Below are 10,034 nucleotides of genomic sequence, written 5' to 3'. Positions count from 1 at the left end.
CTTGTTGTTAAGAATGAGGTATTTTAAATCCATCAATCTCGTCGTTGGATTTATCTTGTGTCATGTTTCACCTAAAGCTTTCCCTAAGGATTTTGCTATTTATGGTGCTTATAAATGACCCAAGTTCTTCATTTGTCCTCCCGGTGAAATAAGTTTCTCATCTACTTGTTGATATCAATCCAATTATTTGTTTCCGTTAGTGGCGGGTTGTCACCTCATAATTTTGAGAAGTTTTCCATAAGCCCACTACAAGCTTGTTCTTTTCGTTGTTGGTTTTCCAACAACTCCGTTCTAACCATCTTGGAAGGATGCTTCCCAAATTTAATTGTGGTGGAAGTTATCGCCGTTATCTTATTCCGACGATCTATCTTCTATTCGTTCGTCCCAGAGGCATTGTGATGTTGCTCTCTTCGACCAATCATCTTGTTTTGTCATGATCATGTAATTTTTCCTTTCTTAACCGTTTAGCCGGAGTGTCGTGTTTTCATTCGAGTTTTCTCATCTTATGAAGTTTCGTCTCCTTCCTCAACCGGAGTGCTGTCTAAAATCTTTCTTACCCTTGTGCCATTCTTTCATTAGTACCGGAGGCAATGTGTTGTTAATTTCATCGAGTATCCGCTCATCTTGTCAAGATCATGTTTAATTCCTTCCATTTACAGTCCGAGTGCTGTCCAAATTATATCATTCTTATTCCTTCCTATCTTGTTTTAACCGGAGTGGATTAAATATCTATCGTGTCAATTAACCTCAAGGTTCACATGGTGTTCCTTGTTTCTCTTTTCCACCGGTGTGCTTTCGTATTCCTTTTGATCCGTTAAGCACTTGTTTCATGTCCTTCAACCTACAAGGTTCTCGCAATGTTCCTTGGTTCTCTTTTCTAACGGAGTGGTTGCAATCGCCTTCATCTCCATTGTATTTTTCTTTAAATTATTAACCTCTCAAGGTTCGTGGTTTCACTCGTTTGTCAAAGAAGCAATTTGTTTTACCTCTTCACCTTCCGTTTCTCTCCGGTGCCATCCTAGATCTCGGGATGAGATCCTCTTGTAGTGGTGGAGTGTTGTGACGCCCCGAGACCGACGCTCCGATTGCCTTCCTTGTTTGGCGAGTCAGCTCTGTTATTTATTTTGTTGTTGCATTTCTTCATTGCATCATCCGCATTTGTTTTCATAAAACTTGCATCCGCCCGTAGTTGTCGCGCCCCTCTTGCTTCCGCTGACCCTTCCGAGACCAACCTCGTTCTTCGTTTTCCCTCTTGCTTAAACCGGAGTCCCTCTTTGCACAGTGCTTCGCCCCTCGCGCGCGTCCGAAATTTGTCCCGAACCCGAACCGGACTTTCGTTACCGTTGGGTCCGGATCATCCCCTAACATCTACAAAACATCACCGTTTTCTTTGTTGGACGCCCATAGCCTACTTTTCTCGACCGTTGATTTCGATCGGAGGGACTAGCCCCTAACCTAATTCCCTGCTATTTATACTCGAGGTCCAACCCTAAAAGTTAGGAGGCTTGTCCCATCCCCATTCGGCCGCCGCCACTCCAAAAATCCCCCTCGGGATCCATCCCCAACCTACCAGCCTCCTCCTTCCCGATCCATCCAACCACCACAGCCCACGCAGACCTCCCCGTTCCCCTCGTCGCGAGCCAGGGAGAGGAGCTCCCTGCTGCCTCCCACCTCCTCGTCCCCGTGCCCACAGCCGCGGAGCTGTAGCCGTCACGCCAAGGCCGGCGCCCCTCTGCTCAGCTCGCCTCGGACCAGCAGCAGGTCTGGACGACCTCAAGCAGGCACGGCCACCCGAGAGGCCTAGCCCCGAGGAGACCCCATGTCGCCTTCGTCCTTGCCATCTCCGGCCAGATCCGGAGGTTCGCCGTCCCTCTCCGTCTCCGCAGTCCCGCGTTGCCGCCGCCTTGCTCCGTCCTCGTCGGGTCTCTCGCGCGCCCGAGCTCCACCTTGCGTGTCCGCCTCCTCGTCCTCATGGCCGAAGCAACCGAACAGGAGGCCGAGCGCCCAAGCCCAGCAGCCGTGCGCCTCCTCCCTCGACCAGCCGGAGCTTCTTCGTCAGCCTCGTCGCCGTCACGTGCCCCCTCCTCCCGTCCTTCTCCTGCTCGTCTTCCCCTCTGTCTCTCATCCCTCTCGTTTTCTCTCTGACCAGGAGAACTAGCTGCCGCCAACATCGCCGGAGATGGACCCCCGACGCCCAGATCCGCTCGCCTTCACTGCCTCGGCGCCGTCCCTGTCGCCGTCGTCTTCATCGGTTCCTGACGAGGACGGCGCCCCTCTAGTTCGTCTCAAGCGCCAGTCTTTGCCCGATCTGGTCCCCGTTGACCGCGAGCATTGGCTGGGTCACAGCTGCGCAGGCCCAGCTCCCTTCGCCCGCGAGCCCAGCTCCGCGCGTCCCTGCAGGCCCAATGTGAGCCACCGCCCAGTCCCTGGCCCAGCAGTGTGCTAACTCAGCCCATGTTGTGTTTTTTCCACTGGACGAATTTGACTATTTATCCAGGGAATTACTGTTTTACAGAAAACCCCTTGCACTTCATGCATTTAATAACTCCACAACCGTGCATCGGTTTAAAACAAACTAAATATGTAAAATGCTTAGAATTTTGTGTAGTTTAATAATATGCCACTTTCACCCATGTTAAAATTGTTTAAAATGTTGTTTGATTAAATTTGCTCGAATAATATGTTAAAATGATTTATTTCATAACTAAATAACCGTAACTCGGATTTTAATAAATTATATATGTAAATGGGGTAGAAAAATGCCTAGTTTAACTTGGTGCACTTCATTTTGCTGTTTAACAATATTAAAATTGCGTTTATGGCAGAACAGTACCGAATCCAATATATGGACATGAGGATTTTCCGGAATTGTTGTTTGTTTCCGGCCTCATTTAACTTGCCTTAAATAGGTAGTTTCCTTATGCTTCACCTCTTGCCATGGTTAATAACATTTAATATTGTTGGGTACATAAACGAGAGCGAACTAAATAATTAAATGTGGTGTTTCGTCAATATGCAACTCGTTGCATATGGAGCTCCACTTAATTTGTAGTGTTGTTTGTTGCACTTTGCCATGCCATGCCTCTTTAAACCGGACATGCATCATACTTGTTTGTGCATCATGCCATGTTTATGTGGTGGTTGTTTACTATGTTGTTTGTTTCTTTCCGGGTTGCTTCTCTCGTTAGCTTCGGTTTCGTTCCGGAGTTGTGAGGATTCGTTCGACTACGTCCGTTTGTCTTCTTCATGGACTCGTTCTTCTTCCTTGCGGGATCTCAGGCAAGATGACCATACCCTCGAAATCACTTCTATCTTTGCTTGCTAGTTGTTCGCTCTATTGCTATGCAGCGCTACCTACCACTTGCTATTTCATGCCTCCCATATTGCCATGAACCTCTAACCTTTGTCACCCTTCCTAGCAAACCGTTGTTTGGCTATGTTACCGCTTTTGCTCAGCCCCTCTTATAGCGTTGCTAGTTGCAGGTGAAGTTGAAGATTGCTCCATGTTGGTTTATGTTTATGTTGGGATATCACAATATCTCTTATATTATTAATGCATCTATATATTTGGTAAAGGGTGGAAGGCTCGGCCTTATGCCTGGTGTTTTGTTGCACTCTTGCCGCCCTAGTTTCCGTCTTACCGGTGTTATGTTCCTTGATTTTGCGTTCCTTACGCGGTTGGGTGATTTATGGGACCCCCTTGACAGTTCGCTTTGAATAAAACTCCTCCAGCAAGGCCCAACCTTGGTTTTACCATTTTCTACCACCTATCCCCTTTTCCCTTGGGTTCTGCAGACTCAAGGGTCATCTTTATTTTAGACCCCCCGGGCCAGTGCTCCTTCGAGTGTTGGTCCGAACTGAGCAGACTGCGGGGCCACCTCGGGGAAACTCGAGGTCTGGTTTTACTCGTAGGATGTCTCATCCGGTGTGCCCTGAGAACGAGATATGTGCAGCTCCTATCGGGATTTGTCGGCACATTCGGGCGGCTTTGCTGGTCTTGTTTTACCATTGTCGAAATGTCTTGTAAACCGGGATTCCGAGACTGATCGGGTCTTCCTGGGAGAAGGTTTATCCTTCGTTGACCGTGAGAGCTTATGATGGGCTAAGTTGGGACACCCCTGCAGGGTATTATCTTTCGAAAGCCGTGCCCGCGGTTATGTGGCAGATGGGAATTTGTTAATATCCGGTTGTAGAGAATTTGACACTTGACCTTAATTAAAATGCATCAACCGCGTGTGTAGCCGTGATGGTCTCTTCTCGGCGGAGTCCGGGAAGTGAACACGGTTTCTGGGTTATGTTTGACGTAAGTAGGAGTTCAGGATCACTTCTTGATCATTGCTAGTTCACGACCGTTCCGTTGCTACTCTTCTCGCTCTTATTTGCGTATGTTAGCCACCATATATGCTTAGTGCTTGCTGCAGCTCCACCTCTTTACACCATCCTTTCCTATAAGCTTAAATAGTCTTGATCTCGCGGGTGTGAGATTGCTGAGTCGTGACTCACAGATACTTCCAAAACAGTTGCAGGTGCCGATGAGACCAGTGCAGATGACGCAACCGAGCTCAAGTGGGAGCTCGATGAAGATCTTGTCCGTTGTGTTGTTTCTTTTCATATTGATCAGTAGTGGAGCCCAGTTGGGACGATCGGGGATCTAGCAGTTGGGTTGTCTTCTTTTCTTTTGGTTCCGTAGTCGGACCTATGTGTGTATCTCTGAATGATGTATGTTTTATTTATGTATTGTGTGAAGTGGCGATTGTAAGCCAACTCTCTATCCCATTTTTGTTCATTACATGGGATTGTGTGAAGATGACCCTTCTTGCGACAAAACCACAATGCGGTTATGCCTCTAAGTCGTGCCTCGACACGTGGGAGATATAGCCGCATCGTGGGCGTTACACCAGGTCAAATGAGTCAACTTCGCCGGCGACGACAGACGCGGCGGAGGGCTTCGGAAACGAGCCACAGGGCATCATTTCGAGCGCGGTTAGTTGCGTTCGAACGCACGCAGTGGCGCACGTCGAACAGTGGTGGTGGGAGGTGCTGGGGTGGCCGAGAACGACGATGGTGAGCACGTCCACGGCGGCCGGAGTTCGGGCAACCACGGGTTCGATGCTGCAGAGAGCGAGCGGGCTAGTTTTTGTGCTAGGAATGCTCTACGGGGCACTACGAACGCGTTGGGCTCGCCGGGGTGACCAAATGGTCACCGCAGCTACGCCGACAGCGTGCTCAGGTGGAAACTTGCTACGGCCATCTACGAAACGACGGCTACGGCGAGCGGCAAGCCACAGGGTTAGGGGGAAAACGTGCAGGAGCTCACGGTGGGTTGGATGCGGTAGAAGGCGAGCTCGGGGAGGCGGAGACGGCGGCGAATCGACGGGCGCGGCCTTCGGCGACCGAGGAGGAAGAAGGTGGAGTAGCCGGTGATGCAGGTCGTCCCAGCGCTTGGGGCCAAGGTGGTGCGAAGCAGCGGTCGTCGGCGGTTCTGCTGGAAGCATCGGCGAGGCGATGGGTGGACGATGGCCGCGGTGGTGCTCGTCGGCGCGGGCGCGGCTGCGCCGGCCATGGCGGGAAGAGGGCGAGAGAGAGGGCAGGGGGGAAAGTGAGGTGTCGGTGAGGTCAGGGCGGCACCAAGGAGGCGTTCCGAGGAGCTGCGCTGGCGCGGGCGAGGGCAGGCAGGCAGGGAGGTGGCGTGTCGAGCTCGGCGGCGTCGCAGTGTCCCTCCTCTGCCTACTGGCAGAGGTAGGTGATGACTGGAACGAGCTAGATGGGTCGGGCCAGCTTTGCCTAGTTGGGCTAAAGGTAAGGCGAGGTAAGCCTTTTCCTTTTCCTGTTTTTCTTTTCCTATTTTGTTTTCTTTGTTCTGATTTAGTTCAGGAACTAAATCATTTTAGATAATTCTGAAAATTATTTTGGTGGTTAACTGAATTATTTCAGGGCTCCACAAATAACTTCAGAATATTTGGACCATTTAAAATATATATAGCATTTAAACGGCTCCAATTCAAATACTTTTGTGTTAATTCAAAAATCCAAAGATGACCTAGAAATATATTCATCATTTTTGGGAGAGGTTTTCACCTTAACCAGAATCATGAACCTTTCTTAGGGACATTTTGGGTTTATTGAAAAAGATTTTAATCAAGCCTAGATGGATTGATTTAGTGCTAGGGTTTGAACAATCCCCATTTCAAGTTTAAGTGAAATTTAGACATGATGCAACAACCAAGCTAGTCCAAGTGCATAGCAAGGCTAGGGATGTTACACCCACGATGCAGCTATATCTCCCACGTGTCGAGGCACGACTTAGAGGCATAACCGCATTATGGTTTTGTCGCAAGAAGGGTCATCTTCAGACAATCCCATGTAATGAACAAGAAAGGGATAAATAGAGTTGGCTTACAATCGCCACTTCACACAATGAACAAATAATTCATACATCATTCAAAGTACACACATAGTCCGACTACGGACAAAACCAAATGAAAAGAAGATAACCCCAAATGCTAGATCACCGATCATCCCAACTGGGCTCCACTACTGATCATTAGGAAAAGACATGTAGTAACGACCAAGGTCCTTGTCGAACTCCCACTTGAGTTCGGTAGCATCACCTGCACCGATATCATCGGCACCTACAACTGTTGTTGTAGTAATCTGTGAGCCACGAGGACTCAGCAATCCCATTACCATGGGTATCAAGACTAGCAAAGCTTAATGGGTAAGGATGGGGTAAAGTGGTGAGGTTGCAGCAGCGACTAAGCATGTATGGTGGCTAACTTACGAATACAAGAGTAAGATGAGAAACTACGCCAACGGTCGCAAACTAGAAATGACCAGGAAGTGATTCTGAAACTACTTACGTTCAAACATAACCCAACCATGTTCTCCTCTCGAACTTCCCCAAAAAGAGACAATCACGGTTATGCACCGCGGTTGGTGTATTTTAATTGAGTTTACTTCAGGTCCTCTACAACCGGATATTAACAAATTTCCATCTGCCACATAACCGCGGGCATGGCTTTTGAAAGTTTAAACCCTGCAGGGGTGTCCCAACTTAGCCCATGAGAAGCTCACGATCCGCGGAGACAATCCTCCATCGCAGGACATCCGATCAGACTCGAGGTCCCGTTGCACAAGACATTTCGACAATGGTAAAACAAAACCAGCAAGACCGCCCGAATGTGCCGACAAATCCCAATAGGAGCTGCACATATCTCGTTCTCAGGGCACACCGGATGAGTCAAGCTACGAGTAAAACCAGCCCTCGAGTTTCCCCGAGGTAGCCGGCTGCTCGGTTTGGACCAACACTCAGAGGAGCACTGGCCCGGGGGGGGTGTCAGGACCCCGATTCCAAGTCACACCGATCTAGCCTGTAACACCTCATATCACATTGCGGCCTCACGCACGGTACTCCCACGGGTGTCGCCTTACCATGGCCCGGGACCGTTTGCGCCTTTTGGCTCTCGTATATGACAATGTCGCTAGCATCCATATGACAGAGAACCCGGGCCGACATGGCTAGTCGTGAACCCAAAGCGGCACTAACGTATGGGGACAGGCATACATGAATCAACATCGAACATGTCGGTCAGCAGCGTGTGAATCCGGGCTGAAGCACTGGGCTAACAGGACTCCGGGAACCCGGGCTGTAGCAGGCTAGGCAGGACTCCGGAAGTCACCGTGTGACATTTCCCCGAAGGGACAGACACAGGAACGATATGACTCACATGCCGGCCAGTCAAGTGTCCAGAGCAGTAGTGCTGGGCTAGCAGGACTCCGGTGAACCGGGCTGTAGCGGACTACTATGGCTCAAGGAGGCACCAGACTACATTTCCCCATAAGAGAGGCTGCTAAAGATAGACAACTAGATTGTCGGATCCCACACATACCAAGCATTTCAAACATACACACAATATGCTCGATATGCGCGAATACAACATGGCATCACAACAAAACTCTACAACTCAAGTACTTTATTTAAGGGGCTCCGGAGAGCCTTACATAACTTGTTCATACAGATAGGGGTCGCATGACCCAACACTCAAGTCATACAATCATACAAGCACATGCGGAAGCAAACTGTCTGGGTACAGACACTAGAAGAAAGAAGGCTTGACGAAGCCTGTCTATCTACATAGGCCCTTCACAAGCCTAGATCACCACCTGGGTGGCGCGTCACTCGTCGTCGTCGAGTTCTACGTAGAACCCGTCAGAAGGGGCGGTGTTGTCGTCTGAAAACAGTAATTAAAACAACATGAGTACAAAGGTACTCAGCAAGTCTTACAACAGATCCTACTATACATGTTCATTCTCAAGAAGGTAGTGGGGTTATTGCGGCAAGCCAGCTTTGACTCTTGGCTAAGCTATCCTACGATACACCACTTGTGAAATAGTTTTCGCACACGAGTCCACTAATCACCAACTCAATACTCCACCGTGGATCCTCCCTCGTCATCCAACGAGAGGGCCATCCGCGGTACTCACACTTATCTTGAGGCTTTTAGTAGTATCCATTTACTTGTCTATGAACTGCATAAGCGACCAACTAGTCCTTTACCGCGGACGCGGCTATTCGAATAGTTTCATACCCTGCAGGGGTGTACTTCGTCACACACGCTCTCGCCACTTATCGTCGCTACACGACGTGTACTCGGCAACCTTCAAGCGGAAGCCCAACGTGGGTGTCGGCCACAGCCTACCTAAACACTCGAGTCTCTAGTCCAGGTTTATCGCCTATTCAGGTTCCATCCGTAGGGAGTCCGGCCGAGGTTTCCACATACGGCCCCGAACGATGTGTGCAGGGTTCCCGGACACCAAACGGGCGACTCGGTACACCGTGCCACGAGCCTACCGCATCACAGCCCACCCCTTGGTCAGCGCTGTCCACGGCCTCCAGCTTACTACAAACACCAGAAACTACGTGCAACTCCTGGACAGAGGACAAGGGTGAATAAGAAGCCGAGGGGGTCCATTGGTTTCGGGCCCAATGTGTGGTAGTAGCTGAATCTTAAATCACGCATACAGATCTCAGTTCTTAGGGACGGTCTCAATGAAACAACCCACCATGTACTCCTACATGGCCTCCCATCGATACCTTTACCAAATCGTATTCAACACTTTACTCTCCTTACCGACACACTCACTTTCACTCCAGTTCATCACCCTGATGAGCCAGACCTGACACAACTCTAAGCATAGCAAGCATAGCATTGTAGGAACACAACATGGCTCAATCAACTCCTACACATGCTAGTGGGTTTCATCTAGTTACTGTGGCAATGACAGGTCATGCAGAGGAAAATGGGTTCAACTACCGCAACACACACAGCAGTTTGAATCGCGTTGTCTTAATGCAGTAAACGAGAGCAGAAGCGAGAAGATGGGTTTGTATCGAAATGATCAATGGGTTGCTTGCCTGACAGAGTGGTGGTGGGATACTGCCCTTCAGTTGGATACCCGTGAATATCCTCGGCGGCAGGACCTACCACGATGAGCATACCGAAGCACAATCAACACCAAGCAAGTGCAACAATATGATGCATGCATGAGACATGGCAAAATGGATGTATTGGGCTAATGCAACTAAGGTCAGAAAGGTTTGGACTAATTTGAATCAAAGATTCAAATTCCAAGTTCATAAATGGCCCATAATAATGCCTTATCTTGTTCTGTATAAAACAGTAGGTTAACTTGCTTAATCATGCATGAAACCAGTACAGTGTTCGATGAAATGATTAGGTATGAAGAAATTTTTTCCTGGAGTTGGGGCTTGGTGGGGTGACCACTCAATGCACCCAGAGGCTGCCTGATTTTACTCAGAATTTTTGGAGAAGAATTTGAATGAATTTCATCAAATTTGGCAAATCTGGTCCAAACTTGCAGCAAGTATAGTTTGAAAAATTTGAACTGGGGACCAGTGGATCTTCATGGATCTTGGTTGAGGGTTCAAAGGACTAGGAAGGGAAAAAGGTTTGGGGGCAAAAATCAAAGCAGAAAGAGTAGTTCCTTTGTAAACCTCCAATGATCAAGATATA

The sequence above is a fragment of the Triticum aestivum genome, chromosome 1D (genome assembly GCF_018294505.1).
Source record: "Triticum aestivum cultivar Chinese Spring chromosome 1D, IWGSC CS RefSeq v2.1, whole genome shotgun sequence".
In the NCBI taxonomy this organism is placed as follows: Eukaryota; Viridiplantae; Streptophyta; class Magnoliopsida; order Poales; family Poaceae; genus Triticum; species Triticum aestivum.
The sequence above is the reverse complement of the archived record's forward strand: the minus strand, read 5'-3'. Positions refer to the sequence as shown.